We start from the raw sequence: 26,361 nt of genomic DNA on the forward strand, positions 1-26,361 counted from the left end.
TAGTTAAATCAGATGGGGTGGGGTGAGGGACAGTGGTGACAATAAAGTGTTGTCTTTTTCTTATTACAAAAACACATTAAAACTAAAGATTATACTCTCTTTGAACATTATTGCCAATCTTGGTCCTTTACTCCTATAGCTCTATAATCTGTTCAAAAAAATTTTTTTTAAATGGTACCCAGAGCCAGATGGGAAGGGAGGATATGTTAATCTTTGGTAGAAAGAGAGACTCTTCCTTTTTTTTGTTTTTTTTTTGTTACAGAGACAGGGAGAGAGACAGACAGGGGCAGACAGACAGGAAGGGAAAGAGATGAGAAGCATCAACTCTTCTTTCCGGCACGTTAGTTGTTTATGATTGCTTTCTCAAATGTGCCTTGACCAGGAGGTCGAGGGGTTCTTCAGCAGGCCAAGTGACCCCTTGCTCAAGCCAGCAACCCTGGGCTCAAGCTGGTGAGCCTGCTCAAATCAGATGAGCCCGCACTCAAGCCGGCGACTTTGGGGTTTCCAACCTGGGTCCTTCGAGTCCCAGTCCAACACTCCATCCACTGTGCCACCGCCTGGTCAGGCTCAAAAAATATTTTGTAAACTTAATGTGTGATTGTCTTAGATCAAGCTGCCATAACAGAATACTATAGACTGAGTGGCTTATAAACAACTGAAATTAATTTCTCACAGTTCTGGAGGCTGGGAAGTCCAAGAGCAAGGCACCAGTAGATTTCGTGTCCCGTGAAGGCCCACTTCCTGGTTCAGAAATAGTCCTCTTCTTGTACTCTCACAGGATGGGAGGGGCTTGGGAACTTTCTGGACACTCTCTTATAAGGGTATTAATTCCATTTACGAGTACTCTGCCCTCATGACCTAATTATCTCCCAAAAGCCCACCTACAAGTACATGGGTTTGGGTTTCAAGATATGAATTTAGCCTGACCTGTGGTTGCGTCGACCTGGAAATGCTGAGGTCACTGGTTCGAAACCCTGGGCTTGCCTGGTCAAGGCACATATGGGAGTTGATGCTTCCAGCTCCTCCCCCCTTCTCTCTGTCTGTCTCTCCTCTCTCTCTCTTTGTCTCTCCCTCTCCTCTCTAAAATGAATAAATTAAAAAAAAATTAAAAAAAAAAGATATCAATTTAGAGGTGACACAGACTTTGTCTATAGCAGTAATGCCAAGGAATAATGGTATTCATGCCTGTGTTTTGTTTTTAACATTTAGCTTTGAAATAATTCTAGATTTACAGAAGAGTTGCAAAGATAGTATAAAAAGTTTCAGTATATGCTTCACTCAGACGCTCCTAATATTAAAAGCTTATATATATAACCCTGGTCCAATGATTAAAACTAGTATTGTACATTGATACAATACTATTAACTAAACTGTAGATTTTATTAGAACTTTACCAGTTTTTCTACTAATATACTTTTTCTGTTCTAGGACGTCATCCAGGATCCCACATTGCTTTTAGTTGTCTAGTCCCCTTAGTCCCCTTCAATCTGTTTCCTTAGTCCCCTTCAATCTGTGACAGTTCTGTCTTTCCTTTGCCTTCATGACCTCGACACTTTTTGAACAGTCCAGGTCAGGTATTTTATAGAATATCCCTCAATTTGGGTTTGTCTGATGAGTTTTCATGATGAGACTGAAGTTGTGCATTTTGGAGAATTTTTAAAACATCAACAATTTATATACATCTCATGCTGCAACTTACTCTCCTCATTCAATCATATTCTATATTAACATATAGATCAGGTTACTTCTTTTAAATTCTCTACACAATTCCTTTATATGAGTACTCTGCATTCTATTTAGCCATTTCCATACTGGTGGGCATTTAGATAGATTCCAAATTTTTGTTTTGTTTTTTTAATTGATTTTTAGAGAGAATGAGGAAGAGAGAGAGAGAAGCATTGATTTGTTGTTCTGCCCATGCATGCATTCACCCGTTGATTCCTGCATATGCCCTGACCAGGGATTGAACCCACAACGCTGATGCAGCTGGACCATGTTCCAACCAACTGAGGTACCTGGCCAGGGCTCTAACTTTTTTTATTAGCAATATGTAGTACATACCTCCATATGCACATGGTGTTATAGTAGATAAGTAGAAGTGGCATTGCTGAGACATGGATTTAATAGCTGTCCAGTTACCCTGTAAAGTGGCTATGCCAACTTACATTCTTTTGATATTACGAAGCTTGAAAATTGTTGCCAATCTGTTTTAATTTTCATTTTGCAGATTACGATCGATGTTGGGAATCTTTTTATATGTTTATTTGGCAATATGTATTTCCTTTTCTGTGAACTGCCTATTTATATTCTTTGAACATTTTTGTAGTGGCGTCTTTTCTTATTTGTTAAAAGTCCTTTCTATATTCCAGATATAAATCCTTCATTTTCTATATTACAAATGTTTTTTTCTTAGTCTGTTATCTCTTAACTTTGTTTCTTATTTTTTTATTATAAATTTTTATTTATTTTTTATTTATTCATTTTAGAGAGGAGAGGGAGAGATAGAAAGAGAGAGAGGAGAGACAGAGAGAGAGAAGGGGGGAGGAGCTGGAAGCATCAACTCCCATATGTGCCTTGACCAGGCAATCCCAGGGTTTCGAACCGGCAACCTCAGCATTTCCAGGTCGACGCTTTAGCCACTGTGCCACCACAAGTCAGGCCTGTTTCTTTTTTTTTTGACTTATTCCATTTCTTTGCCATTTTATTTTTTCTGATATTTTGAAACAAAGTCCTTGATTATAAAAGTAATATAGGTGAGTGAGGAGTGTGAGGATAAAGACCTTTAAAACCAGGGCGAAGGGGCCTGACCAGGAGGTTATGCAGTGAATAGAGCATCAGACTGGGACACAGGGGACCCAGGCTTGAAACCCATAGGTTGCTGGCTTGAGTGAGGGCTTATCCTGCTTGAGCGCAGGGTCGCTGGCTTGAGCAAGGGGTCACTTGCTCTACTGTAGCCACCACTCCCTTCAAGACACATATGAGAAGGCAATCAATGAACAACCAAGGTGCTGCAACAAAGAACTGATGGTTCCCATCTCTCTTCCTTCCTGTCTGTCTGTCCCTATTTATCTCTCTCTCTCTCTGTCTCTGTCACAAAACAAAACAAAACAATACAGGGCAAAGCGGGAATAATAAAAGGAGTGGGAAAACTCGTCTGGAATAAGACCTTGGGCAAAAATCTTCAAGTGTTTGAAAAGTAGAAGGTCAAGAGAGATTAGATTTGTTTGTTCTCTGAGGCTACAAAAAATAGGACTTGGGTCAGAGAGTGGAAGTTTCAGAAACACTTTCGAACTGGTCAGAACTGCTGAAATCTGGTAAGAACTGTTGTTGAGACCAAGGGATGCATTGCTCTGAAAATAGTGAGCTTTCTGTCATTAAGCAGTCTTCTAGCAAATGCAAATTGGTTGTGGGTTGGTGGTGGGGATGTCAATAAACATTTATTGAATGCTATGTGCCCAGGACTGTGCCAAGGACCTTCCATTATCTTTTTGTTATTAAAATTTTTTTAATTAGTCGACATATAATATTACATGTTTCAGGTGTACAACATAGTGATTAGACATTTATATAACTTATGATCACCCTGTTATGTCTACTACCCATCTGACACCATACATAGTTATTATAGTATTATGGATTATATTTCCTATGTTGTAATTTTAAAAATTTATTTTTTTTGCCCTGGCCGGTTGGCTCAGCTGTAGAGCGTCGGCCTAGCGTGCGGAGGACCTGGGTTTGATTCCCGGCCAGGGCACACAGGAGAAGCGCCCATTTGCTTCTCCACCCCTCCGCCGCGCTTTCCTCTCTGTCTCTCTCTTCCCCTTCCGCAGCCAAGGCTCCATTGGAGCAAAGATGGCCCGGGCGCTGGGGATGGCTCTGTGGCCTCTGCCTCAGGCGCTAGAGTGGCTCTGGTCGCAACATGGCGACGCCCAGGATGGGCAGAGCATCGCCCCCTGGTGGGCAGAGCGTCGCCCCATGGTGGGCGTACCGGGTGGATCCCGGTCGGGCGCATGCGGGAGTCTGTCTGACTGTCTCTCCCTGTTTCCAGCTTCAGAAAAATGAAAAAAAAAAAAATTTATTTTTTTTTATTTAAAATTTTTTTTCATTAATTTTACAGAGAGCGAGAGAGAGCGAGAGAGAGAAGCATCAACTTGTTGTTCCATTTAGTAGTGTATTCATCGATTGCTTGTCATACATGCCGACTGGTGGTCGAACCCATGAACTCGGTGCACTGGGACAATGCTTTATTCACTGAGCCAACTGGTCAGGGCCTATGCTATACTTTATATTTCTATGCTGTTTTTATAACTGGCAATTTGCATTTTTTTTAACAGAGACAGAGAGAGAGTCAGAGAGAGGGATAGATAGGGACAGACAGACAGGAACGGAGAGAGATGAGAAGCATCAATCATTAGTTTTTCGTTGTGACACCTTAGTTGTTCATTGATTGCTTTCTCATATGTGCCTTGATCATGGGCCTTCAGCAGACCGAGTAACCCCTTGCTCGAGACAGCGACCTTGGATCCAAGCTGGTAAGCTTTGCTCAAACCAGATGAGTCTGCACTCAAGCTGGGGACCTCAGGGTCTGAACCTGGGTCCTCGGCATCCCAGTCCGATGCTCTATCCACTGCGCCAGCGCCTGGTCAGGTGCAATTTGTATTTCTTAATCCCTTCTTATTTTTCATCCATTCCCTGCAACATTTTACCCACTTGTTAACTATTAAAATCTTCTCTGTATCTATATGAGTTTCTTTCTGTTTTTTTTGTTTGTTTTTTTTAGATTCCAAATATAAGTGAAATCATATGGCATTTGTATTTCTCTGTCTGACTTACTTCACTTAGCATAATACTTTCTAGGTCCATCTATACTGTTGCAAATGGCAAGATTTCATTCCTTTTATGGTCGAGTAATATTCCATTGTATATATATATGTATCACATCTTCTTTATCCAACCATCTATTGATAGGCACTTAGGTTGCTTCCATATCTTGGCTATTATAAATAACGTTGCAGTGAACACAGGGGTGCATGTCTTTTCAAGTTAGTATTATTATTATTTTTTTTAATGTTTTTTTTTTTTTTGTATTTTTCCAAAGCCAGAAATGGGGAGGCAGTCAGACAGACTCCTGCATGCGCCCGACCGGGATCCACCCGGCACGCCTACCAGGGGGCGATGCTCTGCCCATCCACCGCATCGCTCTGTTGCAACCAGAGCCACTCTAGTGCCTGAGGCAGAGGCCACAGAGCCATCCTCAGCACCCGGGCAAACTTTGCTCCAATGGAGCCCTGGCTGTGGGAGGGGAAGAGAGAGACAGAGAGGAAGGAGAGGGGGAGGGGTGGAGAAGCAGATGGGCGCTTCTCCTGTGTGCCCTGGCTGGGAATTGAACCCGGGACTCCTGCACACCAGGCCAACGCTCTACCACTGTATGGTTTTTTCAGATGAGTACCTAGCAGTGGAATTTCTGGGTCATATAGTAATTTTATTTTTAATTTTTTGAGGACCCTCCATACTGTTTTCCAGAGTGGCTGCACCAATTTACAATCCTACCAACAGTGTATGAGAGTTTTCTTTTTTCCACATCCTTGCCAACATTTGTTGTTTGTTGTTTTATTGATGATAGCCATCCTGACAGGTGTGAGGTGGTATCTCATTAAGATTTTAAATTTGCATTTCCCTGATGATTAGTGATGTTCACCTATATGGTTAATTAATCTATGACAAAGGAGGCAAGAATATACAAAAGGGTAAACATAGTCCTGTCATACATGGTGTTGGGAAAACCGGACAGACATATGCAAAAGAATGAAACTGGACTTTTTTTTTTATACCATATACAAGAATAAACTCAGATTGGATTAATGATTTAAAAGTTAACCCCCCAAATCATAAAACTTCTAGAAGAAAACATAGGCAATGAACTTTTTGATATTGCTCTTAATAATAATTTTTTGGGTATGTTTCCTTGGGGAAGGGAAACAAAAGAAAAATTAAACAATAGGACTACATCAAACTAGAGTTTTTGCACAGGAAGGGAAACCATCAACAAAATGAAAAGATATTGAATGTAAAAATATATTTGCCAATGATACATCCAATAAGGAACTCCTACAACTTCTACACCAAAAGAACCAAACAATTTGATATAGAAAATGAGCTGTAGGCCTGAACAAACATTTCTCCAAAGCAGACATATAGATGGCCAATAGACATATAAAAAGATGCTCAACTCCCCTATGTTATCTTATTTCACCCTGCCAATTTCCTGTGATGTAGGTACCATTGTTATCCATCCCTGTATTATAGGACTTATGCAGGGTGAAGTCTGGTAATCCTTCCAATATCAAACAATTTGTAAATGGTGGTGGAACTTGGTTTACAACCAGTTCTGATACACTCCAAAGCAGGTACTTTTGGTCATCAATGGAATTCAGGTCTGATATGGAAATCTGAACCTGTGGGGCCTTGAAGATTCTATAACTGAGAAAAGGGGTACCCATCCTGCTAAGGGAAAGGCTCAGAGTGTAGGTGGAGAGGTAGCAGAAGCTGGTGAGGTGCGCGGGGACACTGCTGAGGGGCCACTGCTGAGGGGCCAAGCAGAAGGCCAAAGGATGTAGCCCTAAAGGACAAGGAAGGGTTGACAACGTGCGTCAGCCCACAGCTCCGCAACAACCACTGTTCTGTTTGAAGATACCCAGATCCGTGTGAGGGACTCAGGCGCAAGCCCGCACCGTCGCTTCCCTCGGGCCAGGCGGCCTGGGAGCGTAGCGGCAGCCTGGTTCTGCGGCGGAGCCAGGGGTCGGAACAGCGCGCAGGTCCCTGGTCACGCGCGAGCTGGGGGCGGGGCCGAGGCGGCGCGGGTGAGGAGGGCGCGCGCGGAGGCGGTTGCGGCAGTTGCGCGCTAGGATTGCTACGGTTCGGCCGGGACGGTGAGTGCGGCCCGACCCGCGGGCGGGTGGGGAGGGGGCAGTCGAGCGAACAAGGAAAGGAAGAAAGAGGGTTCGTGGCTGAGCGCGCGCCGGGTACTGGGGCCGCCGTCGGCTCCCGCCCGGGTCCTCTACGCCCTCCAGAACTCCCCTCTCTTCCGCCCAAGGGCCCGCGCCTCCGAACGCCCTGCCGTTCCCGGGCGCCTCAGCCTCAGCACAGCCCTTGCTCTGCGCCGCGGCGACGCCCCCAACCTCACGTCATGCCCGCGCCATTGTTTCTCGGTGATCAGCAGGCGCGGACCCGCCTGCTAGCCCGAGCGCAGCCCCCCGCCTCCTCAGAGCCTGCCTCGCTGCATTCTGTCCCCCCCCGCTTTTCTCTCACGGTGGTGGCGGCCCCCATGCCGCCGCGGGGGGACACCCGTTTACTCAGGTCTGCCCGAGGCCGGGCGTCCTCCCCTCCGCACCCGAGGCCGGCCTTCCCGCCGCCCGTCACCGGGCTCCCCACCCCCTGCGTGTCCCCGATGGGCCCGAGACGCAGGCCAAGCAGCCGCTGCGGTCGGATGCGAGGCTGACGGCGTGTTAGCAAGAACCCCAAGTTGTTAGCCCGCACGCCAGTTATGTCGTTTGCGGCACTTCCTGGAAAGCTCACATCGAATGGCAAGCCGCTATGAAAACGTGCTTGTTTCCAAATGGTTTCCGAGTCAGGAGTCAGCTGTTCGGTGGCGGTCTCTTACTTTCCCGGGGACCCCTGAAGCGCAAGAGCCGAGAGTGAGATGCAGATCTGAGGCCCGAACCGTTGATTGTAAGCACGTTTTGGGGGTTTGACTCCAGCAGGCCCCCAGCTTTGAAAGGCAGTGGGTTGACCTGTTGTCAGCTTTCTTTTTCCCATGCCTTCGTCTTTGGAGCCGTGGTGTTGGAGAGTTGTAAAGTACAGTGCTCTGCAAGGACTAGTCACCCTTAGGGTTTGTGTGTGTGTGTGTGTGTGTGTGTGTGTGTGTGTGTGTGCGTGTGCGCGCGCGCCCTGGTGCGGACGGGCTCTTCCTGATGTATTTACACTGTTAATTTCGGGTTCTAAAGCAACGGAGGCAAACGCTGCTAGCTGTAGTGAGAGAATATTGAAACAGAACCGTGGCAACTTAATGTTGAGGTCTTTTAAATATTTAACAAGACGCTTCAACAGTAGATGAAGCCTGATGAAGACATTCAGGCCTGAAGAGGTTACGTTCAAGAAAACTTGGCTAGTTAGTGATTAAAATCAGCTCCACATGCTGGGCTAATGGTAGCACACACAGACTTTATTTCTGAAATGCATTTCTCTTGCAATATAAGCCACTACATTTCAGCAGTATTTGTTGCTCTATTACCCTCATTAATCCAGAATTTAGTAATCAACTAATCTGTAAAGTAAGAGGGCTACAAGATTTCATTCAGTTCTAAGATTTGATTCCATTATGTGAAAATTTACAACCAGCTGCAAGTCCCCCCCAATTTTTTTTTTTTTTTTTGTATTTTTCTGAAGCTGGAAACAGGGAGAGACAGTCAGACAGACTCCCGCATGCGCCCGACTGGGATCCACCCGGCAGGCCCACCAGGGGCGATGCTCTGCCCCTCCGGGCGAAGCTCTGCCGCGACCAGAGCCACTCTAGCGCCTGGGGCAGAGGCCAAGGAGCCATCCCCAGCGCCCGGGCCATCTTTGCTCCAATGGAGCCTTGGCTGCGGGAGGGGAGGAGAGAGAGAGGAAGGAGGGAGTGGGGGTGGAGAAGCAAATGGGCGCTTCTCCTATGTGCCCTGGCCGGGAATCGAACCCGGGTCCCCTGCACGCCGGGCCGGCGCTCTACCGCTGAGCCAACCGGCCAGGGCCCAAAGTTTTTTTTATTTTAATTAATTAGTTAATTTTTTTTTCTGACAGAGTGAGTCAGAGGGGGCATATAGGGACAGACAGGGTGGGAGAGAGATGAGAAGTATCAATTCTTCCTTACAGCATCTTAGTTCATTGATTGTATTTTCTTTTTTCTTTTTTTTAAGATTTTATTTATTCATTATAGAGAGGGGAGAAGGGGGAGGAGCAAGAAGCATCAACTCCCACATGTGCCTTGACCAGGCAAGCCCAGGGTTTTGAACCAGCAACCTCAGCGTTTACCAGGTTGACGTTTTATCCACTGCACCGCCACAGGTCAGGCCTCATTGATTGTATTTTCATATGTGCCTTGACTGTGGAGCTACAGTAGCAGAGCAAGTGACCCCTTGCTCAAGCCAGTGACCTTGGGCTTCAAACCAGCGACCTTTGGGGTCAAGCCAGCGACCATGGGGTCATGTCTGATCCCTTGCTCAAACCAACAGTCCTGTACTCAAGCTGGTGAGCCCAAGCTCAAGCTGGCCACCCCGAGGCTTTGAACCTGGGTCCTCCATGTCCCAGTTCCATGCTCTATCCACTGTGCTACTGCCTGGTCAGGCTAATTAATTAATTAGATTTTAGACAGAGTGGAAGGGAGAGGGAGAAAGGGACAGGAACATTGATCTGTTTCTGTATGTGCCCTGACCAGGGATGGAACTGGCAACCTCACTTCCCAATGAAGCTCTAACCATCTGAGCTATCTGGCCAGGACAAGTTCCTCAAAGTTTATACTTGTAGGGCGGTTTATATAGATACTGGTTACTTCTGGTATCTGCAAGCCTTACCTAGTGTAGTGATGATATCAGGCATATGCTAAAGAAAGCCAAGTTACAGTGGACTGTTCAGAGGAGGGATAATCATTCCTCTGTTTCTAGGTTATTTAAACTTTTATAGGGAAAGAAAGCACACAAAACGTGTTTGTTTTTTTAAATGCGTCTTTTTTTTTTTTTGCTTAACTCTCTTACCAAAAATGAATTCAACTAAGTCAATGAAATAGTTACAAAAAACCCAACTTTATGATACTGTTTTTTATTTATTTATTTATTTTTATTTTATTTTATTTTATTTTATTTTATTTTTGTATTTTTCTGAAGCTGGAAACAGGGAGAGACAGCCAGACAGACTCCCGCATGCGCCCGACCGGGATCCACCCGGCATGCCCACCAGGGGTGATGCTCTGCCCCTCCCCGGGGGTCGCCCTGCCATGACCAGAGCCACTCCAGCGCCTGAGGCAGAGGCCAAGGAGCCATCCCCAGCGCCCGGGCCATCCCCGCTCCAATGGAGCCCTGGCTGCGGGAGGGGAGGAGAGAGACAGAGAGGAAGGGTGGGGGTGGAGAAGCAAATGGGCGCCTCTCCCGTGTGCCCTGGCCGGAAATCGAACCCGGGTCCCCCGCACGCCAGGCCGACGCTCCACCGCTGAGCCAACCGGCCAGGGCCTATGATACTATTTTTAATATGTTCTTTTCCAGTTCTTATCTAAACAGTTTTTATGTAGTTGCTATGTACATATTGTTATTAATTTTGCACTTACCCATATTTCTGAGATGTCCATATATCTCGAAAATTTATCTACTCTTCATTTATAGAGGCTTTGTAATACAACTTTATGCCTAGAAATCAATAATGCCTGGCATACAGGTTCTCAGTAAATTTTTGTTGAATGTAATATTTTGAGCTGTTTAGACATCATTTATGAATACGTGTTAACTATCAAAGAGAATATGTTAAGTGGCATGTGAGTAGTAAAGACAGTCAATACTTGGAGTCAGGAAACAGCATCACTATATTTAAGGGCCTGGATTTTGGAGTGTGGGTTTGAGACCTGGCTTGCTGCTTAACATCCATGCAACCTTGGAGAACTTAACCTAAGAGACCTTTTTCAGTTTCTCTCACCATGAAAAAGGGAAAAGTAAAATAAATTTGACAGGGTTACATGAATTAAATGGGATAATTTCATTGAAACAATACTAATATATATTGGATTCTCTATACATGATAGCCATTATTATTTTTGGTTCAGAGTGGAGAGATTATTGTAGGTTTGTAGGATCAGGGAGAATATATAGAACGTGGCACTTGAGAGTAAGGAGAAGATAAAAAAGTGGATATATTGAGGGGCAAAGGATTTGGTATAGCAATAGTCTGAGGTAATAGCTGGAGAAATTTTGGAAAGTTGTTTACAAGATATGTTACATGGGTTTCTTGCAGATAGAGCAGAATTAATGAACTAAGATACTTTTATGAGTAGTAGGTGTTTTGTTTTTTTTGGTTCATACATGAAAAAATTATTTGCTTTAAGGAAGTTGATAGCAAAGTATGACAGGGTGCTAAGGTCCTTGTTATTTGGCACAGTAAATCTTATTTAACCATTTGGAATTTGATTATGATCTTGAATTGGTTACCAAAGTTTGCAGTGGCTTTTTTCCCCCCTCAATGGAAAACAACTTTAGAAGCAGACCAATAAAAATAGCAAAATTACCAGCAGAGCAGCAAAGCTATCCCATTTTAAGGTAGAATATAGAATCAAAAGGATTGGATTAACTTGGAGAGTGTTGAACTACTGTATTTTGTTTCTACCTTTTGTTTGTCTCTTGGTTGGGAAGCATTGTCAAGAGTGAGATGAAAAAGTCTGCTATGTTATGGTCTGCTTGGAAAGAGAAGACTGAAATCTGGTACCTGAAGTATTTAATGGCTTAAAGAAAATCTATATCAATAAATTCTAGTTGGTTGGGTATTAGTATGTTTCCACTTCAAATGTCCAGTGGGATATATGTTTTTGAAAACTTTTTGGTTCAATTTATAGGTTTCTTTAATGTTTTAATTTAAATTTATTATTTTTTGTGGGGGAGGAATTAAACCATTTTATTAAGGGCATTCAGGTGAGGGTAGGAGGGCTGGGAGGACAATGAGAACTCCCCAGCTCCCCAGGCCGAGAAGCTAAATTTGTTTTAAAATATGAAATATTTCAAACATACAGAAAATAATGTAATGATCATCTAGTTATAGGCCATCATATTTAGTTAGTACAGGGGGTTTTTCCTGCCATTTTCTAATTGTGCTCTCTTTTCATTATGTATTTTTTAAAGGGATAAAATTATAGATACATTTGAGGCCTGTATGTATCTTTGCTACCCCATCCCCCCTTTTTTCCCTCTTCTAGTGGTAAACAGTGGCATGAATCCAGTAATTATTATTCCCACAATATGTATATATCCATAAAAGTAAATATACTCTTGTTTAATATGTATATTCTACATATGATTCTGCAACTTACTTTTTTGTTCATTGTTTTTGATACATGTCAATGTTGATAGATGTATTTTATTATTATTTTTTTTAATTAAGTGAGAGCTGGGGAGGCAGAGAGACAGACAACTAACTGCATATGTCGGAGTGGGACGGGGTCCACTGGTTAGCACCCTATGAGGTGATGCTCTGCCAAGCTGGGGCGTTGTTCCATTGCTTGGCAACTGAGCTATTTTTAGTGCCTGAGGCTGAGGCCAGGGAGCCATACTCAGTGCCAGGGGCCAACTTATTTGAATCAGTTGAGCCATAGCCGTTCGAGGCGGGGAGAGAAAGAGAAGCAGGATGCGTGGAGAAGCAGATGGTCACTTTTCCTGTGTGCCCTGACCAAGAATCAAACCTAGGACATCCGCAGGTCAGGCTGTTGTTCTACCACTGAGCCAGCCGGCCAGGGCTAATAGATGTATCTTTGGTTTATTCATTTTGATTGCTCTATATGAATATATGTTTGTTTATGGATATTTAGGTATTTCTGATTTTTTGCTATTACTAACAGTAGTAAAATAAACATTCTTGGATGTGTCATCTTGTTTACATGTATTAGAGAGAATTCTAAGCCTAAGGAATTCTTATGTGTAAAGTAAAAGGATCTTCAACTTTATTACATAATGCCATTACTTTCCAAAATACTAAGTACAAATTCCTATTAGCAGGTTGTGAGTTTCTACTTCACCATATCCTTGCAAACATTGATATTGTCAGACTTTTAATTTTTAAAACAAAATTAAAATTCAATTTAATATGTTTTTCCCTAATTATAAGTGAGATTGAACTTCTTTACGCCCATGTATTGTAAGATTTCTTTTTTTGCAAATTGCTATTTATATCCTTCATTTTTTTTTTCTGTTGCCTTGTTTGCTTTTCTGTCATTGGTTTTTTAGCTCTCTTTATACTGATCCTGTCTCAGTTATGGTGTTGCAAGTATCTTCTCACTGTATGGTTTCTCTTTTTGTTGTGCAGAAGTTTTACATTTTTATTTCAACTTCTTATTTGAAAACTTTTAGTCCTAAAGAAAACTACAATAATAGTTCAAGAATACAGGGTGGAGCAAAAATAGATTTACAGTTGTTCATGTGGAAAATAATATAATAATTAATAAATAATAATACAAGAATAAACTTTCACATACAACTGTAATCCTACTTTTGCCCCACCCTATATATTTATATCTTTCACCTAGACTCATCAGTTATTAACATTTTGCCCATTTAATTTTTTTTAAAAAGAACTATTTTAATCTTTAAAAATATTAATTTATTGATTTTTAGAGAGAGGAAAGGGGGAGAGAGAGAAACAGCAATTGATTGTTCCACGTAATTTTGCATTTATTGGTTAATTCTTGTATGTGCCCTGACCGGGGATTGAACCCTCACCCTTGGTATATTGGGATGATGCTCTAAGCAACTGAGCTGTGTGGCCAGGGTTATCTTTTATATACATTTTTTTCTTAACATTTAAAAGTAAGTTGTGCCTGACCAGGTGGTGGTGCAGTGGATAGAGCGTCGGACTGGGATGCGAAGGACCCAGGTTTGAGACCCCGAGGTCACCAGCTTGAGCGTAGGCTCATCTGGTTTGAGCAAAAAACTCACCAGCTTGGACCCAAGGTCGCTGGCTTGAGCAAGGGGTTACTCGGCCTGCTGTGGCCCCACGGTCAAGGCACATATGAGAAAGCAGTCAATGAACAACCAAGGTGCTACAACAAAAAAATAATGATTGATGCTTCTCATCTCTCTCTGTTCCTGTCTGTCTGTCCCTATCTATCCCTCTCCGTGACTCTCTCTCTGTCTCTGTAAAAAAAAAAAAAAAAAAGTTGTATACATCATGACACTTCACCCCTCAAAAGATTTACTTGAATATTCTAAGAACAAGGTTATTCTACAGAACCACAATACAATTATCACCTTTAATATGGATGCAGTATTATCTAATATCCAGTGCACACTGAAAATTTCTCAGTGGTCCCAATAATGACCTTTATATCTATTCTCCAACTCTGCCTCTTGTCCAGGATCTAGTCATAGATTATGAACTGCATTTAGTGGCCATGTTCCTTTACTTACTTATTTCATTTATTGATTTTAGAGAGGAAGGAAAAGAATTAAAAATATTGGTCTGCTGCTCCACTTATCCATGCATTTGTTCGTGGACCCCTGTATGTACCCTAATTGGGGATTGAACCTGCAATGTTGGCCTATTGGGACGACACTTGAACCAACTGAGCTACCTGGCTACGGCCCTTTAGTTACTTAAAAAAAATTTTTTTTAAAGACTTTATTCATTTTAGCGGGGGAAGAGAGAGAGAGAAAGAAAGAGAAAGAAGGGAGGAGCAGGAAGCATCAACTCCCATATGTGCCTTGACCAGGCAAGCCCAGGGTTTTGAACTGGCGACCTCAGCATTCCAGGTCGATGCTTTATCCACTGTGCCACCACAGTTCAGGCGCCCTTTAGTTACTTTTAATCCACAAAAAGTTCCCAGCTTTTTGTTTGCAAAATGTTGATATATTTGAAGAGTTCAGGCCAGTTGTTTTGTAAAATGTCCCTCAGTTTGGATTTGTCTGATCATTTCCTTATGTTTTGATACAAATAGACTGTTTTGATAGGAATAAGCTTTAAATTTTAATATAGTCAAATTTGTCCTTCTTTTTATTTATGGTTTGTGTTGTCTTTTATCCAAGAAAGCCTTCCCTAACTTGATATCATAAGGCTGTTTGTTCACCTCTATTTATTTCTAAAATAATTTTGCTTTTTTTTTTTTTTTTTAATTTATTGATTTTAGCAAGTGAGCTTTGACTCAAAGGAACCGCTGAGCTAAAGCCAGCCCTATTGATTGATTTTAAAGAGAAAGACAGAAACATTAGTGTTTTTATATGTTCCCTGACTGGGGACCAAACCAGCAGCATTTATCAGAATGATGCTCCAACCTACCTAGCCGTTTGGCCAGGGCTGGTTTTGCTTTTTATATTTAGGCTTGTATATGTTGTTGTTATTTCTTAGCTTACCTTTAGTATAGTGTTCATTTAGCATTTGTTACACATTCTGTTTCTGTCATAAATTTTACTTCTGTAAATTTATAAGGTCAGGAAAAGTATCTTAGGTTCTAAATTTGGGCCAGAACAGTGTAGTAAATTTACCTAATACAGTCTAAATGTATTATTACACTACAGGTTTCTTTCTTTCTTTCTCTTTTTTTTTTTTTTTTTTTTTTTTGTATTTTTCCGAAGCCGGAAACGGGGAGGCAGTCAGACAGACTCCCGCATGCGCCCGACCGGGATCCACCCGGCACGCCCACCAGGGGGCGATGCTCTGCCCATCCGGGGCGTCGCTCTGTCGAGACCAGAGCCACTCTAGCACCTGGGGCAGAGGCCATGGAGCCATCCCCAGCGCCCGGGCCATCTTTTGCTCCAATGGAGCCTCGGCTGCGGGAGGGGAAGAGAGAGATGGAGAGGAAGGAGAGGGGGAGGGGTGGAGAAGCAGATGGGCGCCTCTCCTGTGTGCCCTGGCTGGGAATCGAATCCGGGACTTCCGCACGCCAGGCTGACGCTCTACCACCGAGCCACCGAGCCAACTGGCCAGGGCTACACTACAGGTTTCTATTACACTACAGTATTTTGTCTAAAGTAATTTGCCAGTAAAGATGAGTATTGCATGTATTTTACTAGTTATCCTTGGAAAACATTTGGCAAACTTTATTTTAAATAGTCATGTTAGATTCTAGTTAGGTGGGTATCTCTAGCTACGGAGCCGAACGGAGATTGGGTCCGGCCACGGACCTGGTAGGAGGCCAACGGTCGGGCTTGCCCACGCAGGGTGGTTGCGGTGGCGACAGCGGCGATGAACGCCGTAGAAGAGAGCTTCACACTGTCTTCCTCTTCCGCCTCTGATGCAGAATTTGATGCGTGGTTGGGATATTTAGAAGACATTATCATGGATGACGAGTTTCAGTTATTACAGAGAAATTTCATGGACAAGTACTACCAGGAGTTTGAAGACACTGAAGAGAATTAAACTCACCTACATGCCTATTTTTAATGAATATATCTCTTTGGTAGAAAAGTACATTGAAGAACTGCTGGAGCGGATCCCGGGTTTAGCATGGCAGCCTTCACGACAACTTTTTTTTTTTTTTCTTCACGACAACTTTACAGCACCGTAAAGATGAGGTGGCTGGTGACATATTCGACATGCTGCTCACATTCACCGACTTTCTGGCTTTAAAGGAAATGTTTCTGGATTACAGAGCAGAAAAAGAAGGCTGGGGACCTGACTTAAGCAGTGGTTTAGTGGTGACTTCATTGTGCAGGTCACCCTCTTTGCCAGCTTCCCAGAACAACCTGCGGCACTAGGCCCAGCCCCGGCAATGAGAGTCCAGACTGCAGCAGCCCAGTGTGCTGGGAGAGGCTTCAGCTGATGACAGAAGAGATCTTGGAGAGCGGTTCTGTTCTGCAACTCTTCATCAACATCAAGTATTGATGGGTCAAAAAACAATCATGTGACCCTCCTGGGACCTGTTTCTTTGGAAACACCTTGTTTTCAGTTAGCCTAGTACCCCTCCCTCAGTGGACATTCTCAGGGGCTCAAGTCCGGCCCCTTGAGAACAAGCCCACACCCAGCACCTCACAGGGGGCCCTCTCCAACACGTGTTGGTATGTCAGCACAAGTTTCATCCTCCATAGCTTTTCCTGTTTGGGAGTGTGGGTCTAGGGCTTTACTCAAGCCAGCTCCCTATCTTGAAATTTCCGGAACTCCTGTTGTCATGGTGTGTCTTGGCTGCAGGATTCAACTGAGAGAGATGTCCTTGGACTTAAAAGCTACATGTTAAAGTCAGTTTTCCTAGTCTTACATTTGTAGTCCCTGTGTCACTATGTCTTCTGGTCCTGATGTAGTCCCACTGTTTCTAGAACTCTCTTTTAAGCCCCCCCCCCTTTTTTTTGTATTTTTCTGAAGTTGGAAATGGGGAGGCAGTCAGACAGACTCCTGCATGCGCCCGACCAGGATCCACCTGGCATGCCCACCAGGGGGCGATGCTCTGCCCATTTGGGGCATTGCTCTGTTGCAACCAGAGCCATTCTAATGCCTGAGGCAGAGGCCATAGAGCCATCCTCAGTGCCCAGGCTAACTTTGCTCCAATGGAGCCTTGGCTACTGGAGGGGAAGAGAGAGACAGAGAGGAAGGAGAGGGGGAGCGGTGGAGAAGCAGATCGGCGCTTCTCCTTTGTATCCTGGCCGGGAATCGAACCCAGGACTCTTGCATGCCAGGCCGACGCTCTACCACTGAGCCAACAGGCCAGGGCCTCTTTTAAGTATTTTATTTTATTTTACAGGGACAGAGAGAGAGAGTCAGAGAAAGGGATAGACAGGAACAGACAGACAGGAACGGAGAGAGATGAGAAGCATCAATCATCAGTTTCTTGTTGCGACACTTTAGTTGTTCATTGATTGCTTTCTCATATGTGTGCCTTGACCGTGGGCCTTCAGCAGACTGAGTGACCCCTTGCTCAGCGACCCTAGGTCCGAGCTGGTGAACTTTTTTTTTTTGCTCAACCCAGATGAGCTTGCGCTCAAGCTGGCGACCTCGGGGTCTTGAACCTGGGTCCTCTGCATCCCAGTCCGACGCTCTATCCACTGTGCCACCGCCTGGTCAGGCTCTTTTAAGTTTTTTTTTTTTTTGTATTTTTCTGAAGCTGGAAACGGGGAGAGACAGTCAGACAGACTCCCGCATGCGCCTGACCTGCATCCACCCGGCACGCCCACCAGGGGGCGACGCTCTGCCCACCAGGGGGTGATGCTCTGCCCCTCTGGGGCGTCGCTCTGTTGCGACCAGAGCCACTCTAGCGCCTGGGGCAGAGGCCAAGGAGCCATCCCCAGCGCCCGGGCCATCTTTGTTCCAATGGAGCCTCGCTGCGGGAGGGGAAGAGAGACAGACAGGAAGGAGAGGGGGAGGGGTGGAGAAGCAGATGGGTGCTTCTCCTGTGTGCCCTGGCCGGGAATCGAACCCAGGACTTCTGCACGCCTGGCCGACGCTCTACCACTGAGCCAACCGGCCAGGGCCTCTTTTAAGTATTTTTGAAAAACTATTTTTATAGATGAATACTCAGGCTAACCTAGTGGATGTAATCTGGAACTTCCACGATTAACCACTTCAAGATCAAAGTATTATATGCTGTGTGCTTTTTAGCTGTTTGTGCCAGGAGAGCAGAAATGCTTCCTGTGTCAGTGTCCCTTTAACTGGGCACAGGTGAGTGTGTGCTTATGCTGGAAGTAGACTAAGTGTATCTTTTTCTCCTTTCCTTACAGAATGTTAGGTGTTTGTGCAGGTTTGCTTGAACTTTTTCTGTGTGAACCAGTTCATTAGGTTTTCTGGTGGGATAGATGGGCCGCAGAATCTTCCTACCAAGACAGTGTTCCTCCACTGGTCCAGCTCAGCGTGAGTAGGAGCAGCGAACGGCTTGCCTGCTTATCTGTGTGCTTTGACGTAGTGCGTTGGCTTAGCACAGGTTCAATAGAACATGACTGACCGGAAAGCATGGGTGTCACATCTCTAGAAAGAGAAAATAGTTCAGGTCCCCATGTGTATCTTAGATTTTTTTTAAGTAAAAATAAGACTCTGTACTGACTTTTCACTTGGCTGTTGTGCTTTTAACGGATTAGCTGTAGGCTATGTGTTTTCTGTACTGATGTGGCGCTTATTAAATACTTGTGTACTGTGAGTAAAATTTAAGGTGTTTTGCAACAACAACAACAAAAAAGACCAAACTGTTTGGAGAGTAAACATTAGAGTCTGTCACAAATTTGAAGTCAGTAAATGCTGTATTTTAGCCTGGAATGATTTACTTCTGTAGTAGGTTTGATGAGATAATTTTATGTGGAACTAAGACTTTCAGGGGAAAAAAAACAAAAAAACCCCACACCTACACATAGATTAGATTTAGGATACAGTACTTAGATTGACATGATAAAAATTGTGAAATTGTATAGCCATTGGCACCTAATGGGTACTCCTGAGGTTTTGGCTCTGAAAGTTGAAAGCTATTATAACATTCCTCCAAACATAAAGTCCTGCATTGTGCAGAGTCTGCAGGTATTAAATACCATGGGTTCTAGCATTATAAATAATTTATTAAGGATTATGTGTCAGCCACTATTCTTAGCACCTTGCACTTATTAATGCACTGAATCTGACCATTTTGAATGGAAGAAACGAAAGTGATTGTGTAAATTGTTCAGTCATAGAGCTCATCAGTGCTGGAGCCAGATTTGAAAACCACATGTGTTTCCAGAATCTGCATACTTTATCACAGGAATAATTCTATGATTTTTGTGCCGTTTTCTCCTTTGTATAATAAAGATAATAGTATTGATTTATACTATTGTTGTGAGAAGTCAATTAGATAAAATATGTATAGTGTTTAGAATAATTAATGAAAAAAGTGATAGTTTAATAAATGTTAGCTATTATTATGTTAGCATTATTAAGGTATTAAATGCGTGCATATATCTGTATTTTTATCAGATAAATGGACTAAGCCATAAATGTGAGTTTACATACAAAAAGATGGAAATACTATGGTGATTATTTTTGCCTTTTTGATTTTTCTCTATTTCGTAAGAGGAAAGATAACAGCTAAAGCAAAACTGAGTGGTGAATAAGAGCTTATTTGATTAAAAAATGAGTTCTTTTATAAATAAAGCAGAATTTTTTACCTTTAAAAAAATTTTTTTAATGTTTATTTTATTGATTTTAGAGGGAGGAATGGAAAGAATGAAAGAGACTGAAACAGCAGTCTGCTCCTATATGTGCCCTGGGGCTTGAACTGGCAACCTCTGCGCTTCCTGATGATGCTCTAACCAGCTGAACTCTCAGGCCAGGGCTTTACCTGCCTTATTTATTTATTACAAATTTTTTGTGACAGTGACAGAGAGAAGGACAGACAGACAGCCAAGGAGACGAGAAGCATCAATTCTTTGTTGAGGCTCTTTAGCCTCCTTAGTTGTTCATTGATTGCTTTCTCTTATGTGCCTTGACAGGGGCGGAGGTGGGGCTACAGCCGAGCCAGGGACCCCTTGCTCAAGGCAGTGACCTTGGACTTAAGCCAGCGACCGTTGGGCTCCAGCCAGCAACCATGGGGTCATGTCTATGGTTCCACGCTCAAGACAGTGACCCCTTACTCAAGCTGTTGAGCCTGCGTTCAAGCAGGTGACCTCAGAGTGGGTTTTTTTTTTTTTAAATTTTGTTTTTGTTTTTTTTCCCAGAGACAGAGTCAGAGAGAGGGATAGATAGGGACAGACAGACAGGAATGGAGAGAGATGAGAAGAAGCATCAATCATCAGTTTTTCTTTGCGACACCTTAGTTGTTCATTGATTGTTTTCTCATATGTGCCCTGACCGCGGGCTTTCAGTCGACCTAGTAACCCCTTGCTTGAGTCAGCATCCTTGGGTCCAAGCTGGTGAGCTTTTTGCTCAAGCCAGATGAGCCCGCGCTCAGGCTGGCAACCGTGGGGTCTCAACCTGGGTCTTCCGCTTCCCAGTCCGATGCTCTATCCACTGCTCCACCGCCTGGTCAGGTGACCTTAGGGTTTTGAGCCTGGGTCCTTTGCATCCCAATCTGATGTTCTATTCACTGCGCTACCGCCTGGTCAGGCTACTTGCTTTTAAAAAAACTATTCAAGAATCATTACTAAAGGCAAAAAGTATGTATTAGCTGAATGTAAATCCACAAGTCCAATTTTTTAAAATGTTTTCTTTACATGCTTGCTTATTCTTTTGTGTCAGTCTGGTATTACTCAGAACATTCAGTTAGAAGTAACTTTAATATGCTGATGTAGAACTAATAGGTAGCATTCTGTTTGATATGGCAGATGCAATGGAATTTTAGGAGTAATAGCAATAGAATGTTAAAGAACATACAAGTTCATATCTTTTTTGTATAATTTTGAAGTAAGTTTATATTTTTTAGTTACAGTTCCAGATTAGAGATTGGAGCATGTTGTTGCTTGAAGAAGAAAAACAAATTGTTAAGGCAGCAGGTACTGCATTTTTTACTTGACAAGATCTCTTCTCAGTTTTATTTTCCATTAGTGAACAAGGAACCTTTTGTTCTAAGGCCTGATGTGGAAACGGTAGGGACATATTACATTAATCAAACCAAGAATCTTACGCATTTCTGAACCACGAGTAAGATTTCACAAAGATTCATTTAGGCATTAAAAGGAACTTGTACAATATTCTTGCATTTTCAGGCTTACACAAAATTAGCTTGTGACAGGCAAAGAGCTCAAGCCTAGAGATTTAAGTGTTCATTTATTTTTGCCAGTGTGTATTAGACTTGTTCAAGGAACTGGGAATATAGTGGCAAACACAGTAAGTCTCACCCTCTTGGAGCTTACATTTTAGAGAAAGGGACTGATAGTATGTAAAATTGTCAAATATATTATGTCTGGAATTGTTAATGTACAAAAAAGAAATATAGCCTGACCTGTGGTGGCGCAGTGGATAAAGCATCAACCTGGAACGCTGAGGTTGCTGGTTTTTGAAACTTTGGGCTTGCCTGGTCAAGGCACATATGGGAGTTGATGCTTCCTGCTCCCCACCCTTCTCTCTCTCTCTCTCTCTCCCTCTCTCTCTCTCCATATTTCTCTCCATCTCTCTCTCTCTCTCTCTCTCTCTCTCTCCTCTGTCCTCTCTAAAAGTGAATAAAAATATATATATAAAGCAGGGTAAGAGGATAGCAAATGATATGTGTGGGATAGGTAAGTATGATTTTATTTAGTTTGAATTTGTTAGCGGTCTGCATTACTTGGTGTGCAACCTGAGGTTGCCCTTTGATAGGAATGTGTAGTATCACTTGGGGCAAATGATGTGAAGAACTCTGAATGAGAATAGTGAAATGAAAAATGAACAAAACCTCTTTGTCATGAACTATTTAAAACTGTTTAACCACTCTGGCCTGCTAGCTCAGTGGTAGAGCGTCAGCCTGGTGTGTGGAAGTCCCAGGTTTGAATTCTGGCCAGGGCACACAGAAACACCCATCTGCTTCTCTACGTTTCCTTCTCTCCTTTCTCTTTATCTCTCTCTTCCCCTCCCTTCTCTCCTTTCTCTTTATCTATCTCTTCCCCTCCCGCAGCCAAGGCTCCATTGGAGCAAAGTTGGCCCGGGCGCTGAGGATGGCTCCATGGCCTCCTGTCAGGTGCCAGAATGGCTCCAGCTGCAACAGAGCAACAGCCCAGATGGGCAGAGCATCGCCCCCTAGTGGGCATGCTGGGTGGATCCCGGTTGGGAGACCGTCTCTCTGCCTCCCCACTTCTCACTTCAGAAAAAAATAAAAAAAAAAAACCAAAAAACTGTTTACTCACTCATGTGTCAAGGACCAAGATTATCAAGGGCTATGTATAAAATGTGCTTATTTAGTATGATACCAGGCATAGAGGTGGAGGATATAGTTTTAACTTCTTCTGTAAGCTTTTTTAATATGTGTAATATTTAATTAAAGTTGTATTTATTAAGAGTGAAATAATTTCAGGTTGGTGAGAACTTTTGAAGAAATCATTCAAAATTGTCCTTTCCACTTAAGTTTCAGATCAGTGTTCATTGTTCTTAGAATGAGACTGTTTAATTATAAAACTTGTAAATTCCAAGCTTTAGATTATAAAACTTGTAAATGTCAAGCTTTATATTTGAAACACAAAATAAATTCCAGTGAAGTTTAGTAAAACACTGTGAATGTTAATATTTACTTAATGTTATCATTACTTTATTATGTATATTGGCACACTTATTTATTGAAAAATGAATATTTGGTAAGGCCTCCCATCACCAAAGGAATTGAGAAAATCAGCTCAGTGGTCCTCCAGGGTAAAGAAAACATGACTTTTTTATTTTTAGCTTGTCCTTTAAAATTTTTCTGTGTTTGTTTAATTACATACAGTACCATGTTGGAGGTACATGGCTAAAAGTTTTCCCAACAGGATAGTACTGAAAAAAAATTTGTCTAAACAACAGTGTTATGATAATATCAAAATATATTCTGTTAGGGCTCCAAGCTGTGGAGCAGGGGATGTTTCACAATATTAATTAAGTATATTTAGGTCATTAAAACAAAAAAGAAAAATGAATATTTGAATCGAACTCCTATGTGTATTAAAAACACTTTGTCTGATAGATCTTTGCTACATACTGTGCTAATGTGCTACTCAGGTCTTTCCGAGTGAATTACTGACCGGTCCTGAAACAGACATTTAAATTGGTTTTGCTAACCAGACTTACCCTAAGTTTCAGTTACTCTTTCTTCCTGTTTTCAGCAGTTCCCTGGAGCTGTTGGGGCAGCTGGTTTCTTTTCCTTTGTGGGACGGTATGTTAGTGGTGAAGGGAACTGTACGTTTTGCCTATGAAGTATTTTTCAAGGGTGAGACTACAGTATTTTAAATGCTTAAGAGTTCATTTCAGTTGTTACTTTTCAGGTACAACTACTTTGGAGGCTGGCTATTTTATATTGAAACAGAATTATCTCACTATCACTATTGTTTGAAAAGAATTAAAATTAAGAGCTTTTTATTTAGTATCAGCTGCTGCCTTACCTTATTGAAAAAACTACTCTTAAGCCTGACACTGGAAACATGACATGAAATGTTTACCTGCTTATTATATATACATAATACATACATACAGACAACAGGTTAGCAATTGCCAGAGGGAAAGGAGGGGATGAGGTAAGGGGTGGGGGCAAAGGTGGTGAAACGGGTGAAAATAGACTTTGCATGGGGCATGGGGGACACAATGCAGTGTATAGATGGTGTTATATTGAGTGGGTCACTTGACACCATGTCAACACAATAAATTAAAAAGGTAAATCATAAGAAAAAAAAATCATCTTGAGCCTGACAGGTTGCTCGCTTGAGCGTGGGGTCACTGGCTTGAATGGGATCATCATGGTTGCTGGCTTGAGCGCAAAGGTTGCTGGCTTGGCTGGAGGTCCCTGCCCCCTTCCCTGTCAAGGCACATATGAGAAGCAATCAATGAACAACTAAAGTGCTGCAACTATGATGCTTCTCATCTCCAAAAAAAAAAAAGAAAAAAGAATCATCATCAATTTTATTATCATTATGAAATAATGTTAAGCATTAGATAGACTGTCTCTGGATAGAGTTCAGAAATGTCAGAGTAACACTAAGATGTGTTGGGTAAAATCATAGAAAACTGTCATTTGATGAATTATTTGAAGATAATGATTTAAGAAAATCTCACCCCTTTACCTTCACATAATTATAGATTTCATGGCAGACTTTATCCCATATTAGTGATAATATGGTTATTAAGTTTGCATTTTTTAAAAAAATTTTATTTGTTTATTTTTTTACAGTGACAGAGTGAGTCAGAGAGAGGGATAGACAGGGACAGACAGACAGGAACAGAGAGATGAGAAGCATCAATCATTAGTTTTTCGTTGCACATTGCGACATCTTAGTTGTTCATTGATTGCCTTCTCATATGTGCCTTGTCCGCGGGCCTTCAGCAGACCAAGTAACCCCTTGCTGGAGCCAGCGACCCTGGGTTCAAGCTGGTGGGCTTTTGGTCTAACCAGATGAGCCCATGCTCAAGCTGGCGACCTCGGGGTCTCGAACCTGGGTCCTCTGCATCCCAGTCCGACGCTCTATCCACTGCGCTACCGCCTGGTCAGGCAAGTTTGCATTTTTTAATTGAATAAAGTTTTGAATGACCTTTGCTGAGACTCTTAAGTTGAATTTTTAAAATAAAATGCATTTTAAAATAAATGTATTTTGTTTAATCCATTCATGACCCAGGTAAGTGCTTTGAATTTTTCCTGCAAATAATTTGAAGAAGGTAATTAAAAAAAAAAAAAATATATATATATATGTATATATTCCCACCATAGGGGATATCTTTTCTTAGTTTAATTACTGCCTCTGACTTTTAAAAAGTAGTTTTATTGGTATATAAATACATGCAACAATCTATACATATGTAGAGTGTGCAAGAAGTTTTGACATATGTACACACCTGTAAAACAATCACTGTAATCAAGATAATGAATGTATTATCTCCCTAAAGTTTCCTTGGGCCCTTTCCCAACCTCACTCTTTTACCCCAGGCAACCATTGATCTATTTTTTGTCACTGTAGATTAGTTTGCTTTTTGTAGAATTTTATGCATTTACATATAGTATGTGCTCATTCTTTTTGTCTGTCTGCTTTCACTTAGCACAATTTTTTTTTTTAAGAGGAGGGGAGATAGTAAGGCAGACTCCTGCATGCTCCAGGACCGGATCCATCCTTGTCTGGGGCCGATGCACTAAACAGTCGAGCTATTTTTTTTTTTTTTTTTTTTTTACAGAGACCGAGTCAGAGAGAGGGATAGATAGGGACAGACAGACAGGAATGGAGAGAGACGAGAAGCATCAATCATCAGTTTTTCGTTGCGACACCTTAGTTGTTCATCGATTGCCCTCTCATATGTGCCTGGACCGTGGGCCTTCAGCAGACTGAGTAACCCCTTGCTGGAGCCAGAGACCTTGGGTCTAAGCCAGTGAGCGTTGTTCAAACCAGATGAGCCCACGCTCAAGCTGGCAACCTCGGGGTCTCGAACCTGGGTCCTCTGCATCCCAGTCTGACGCTTTATCCACTGTGCCACCGCCTGGTCGAGCTATTTTTAATGCCTGAGGCTGACACACTTGGACCAGCTGAGTATCCTCAGTGCCCAGGGCCAATGCTTGAACCGAGCCACTGGCAGTGGGAGGAGAAGAGGGACAGAGAGGGGGAGAGAAGCAGATGGTTGCTTCTCTTGTGGGCCCCTGACTGGGAATCAACCTGGGACATCCATACACCAGGCTAATGCTCTACCACTGAGGCAACCAGCCAGGGCCCACTTAGCATAATTTTGATATTTATGTAGGTTGTATACTTGTAGTTTATTCCTTTTTATCACATAGTAGTAGTCTATTGTATGAAGTACCACATTTTATCCATTTGGGTTGTTTTCAATTCTGGCTGATACAAAGCTGCTATTGAATATTTGTATATAATATTTCTAAAAATACATGCTTTCACTTCTTTTGAATAATGACTTAGGTGAAAGGTTGGGACATATATATGTTAACTTTTAAGGAAATGGCAGATTGTTTTCCAAAGTGCTGTACTATTTTTATATACTCGTCAGCAATGTATTAGAGTTCTAGTTGCTCTGTATCTTCACCAAATTTGGCATGGTCAGTCCTTTTCATTTTAAACC

The 26,361-nt window shown here is 42.5% G+C and overlaps 1 protein-coding gene and 1 pseudogene across 6 annotated transcripts in view; both read left to right on the forward strand.

The window, feature by feature from the left end:
• NT5C2 (5'-nucleotidase, cytosolic II) overlaps positions 1-26,361 on the forward strand; it is a 191,614-nt gene that overhangs the window by 65,527 nt on the left and 99,726 nt on the right. For 4 of the 6 annotated variants that reach the window (XM_066354741.1, XM_066354745.1, XM_066354746.1 and 1 more), the window contains exon 1: positions 6,846-6,929. The exons of 1 other annotated variant lie outside the window; for it this stretch is intronic. The gene's annotated coding sequence lies outside the window, so the exon portion shown is untranslated. Of the gene's footprint in view, positions 1-6,845; positions 6,930-7,491; positions 7,729-26,361 lie in introns of those variants that run through there. One more of the 6 variants, XM_066354744.1, reaches the window with a different exon arrangement.
• LOC136384506 (ADP-ribosylation factor-like protein 2-binding protein pseudogene) lies at positions 15,955-16,781 on the forward strand (annotated as a pseudogene).

Source organism: Saccopteryx leptura, chromosome 13 (assembly GCF_036850995.1).
Source record: "Saccopteryx leptura isolate mSacLep1 chromosome 13, mSacLep1_pri_phased_curated, whole genome shotgun sequence".
NCBI lineage: Eukaryota > Metazoa > Chordata > Mammalia > Chiroptera > Emballonuridae > Saccopteryx > Saccopteryx leptura.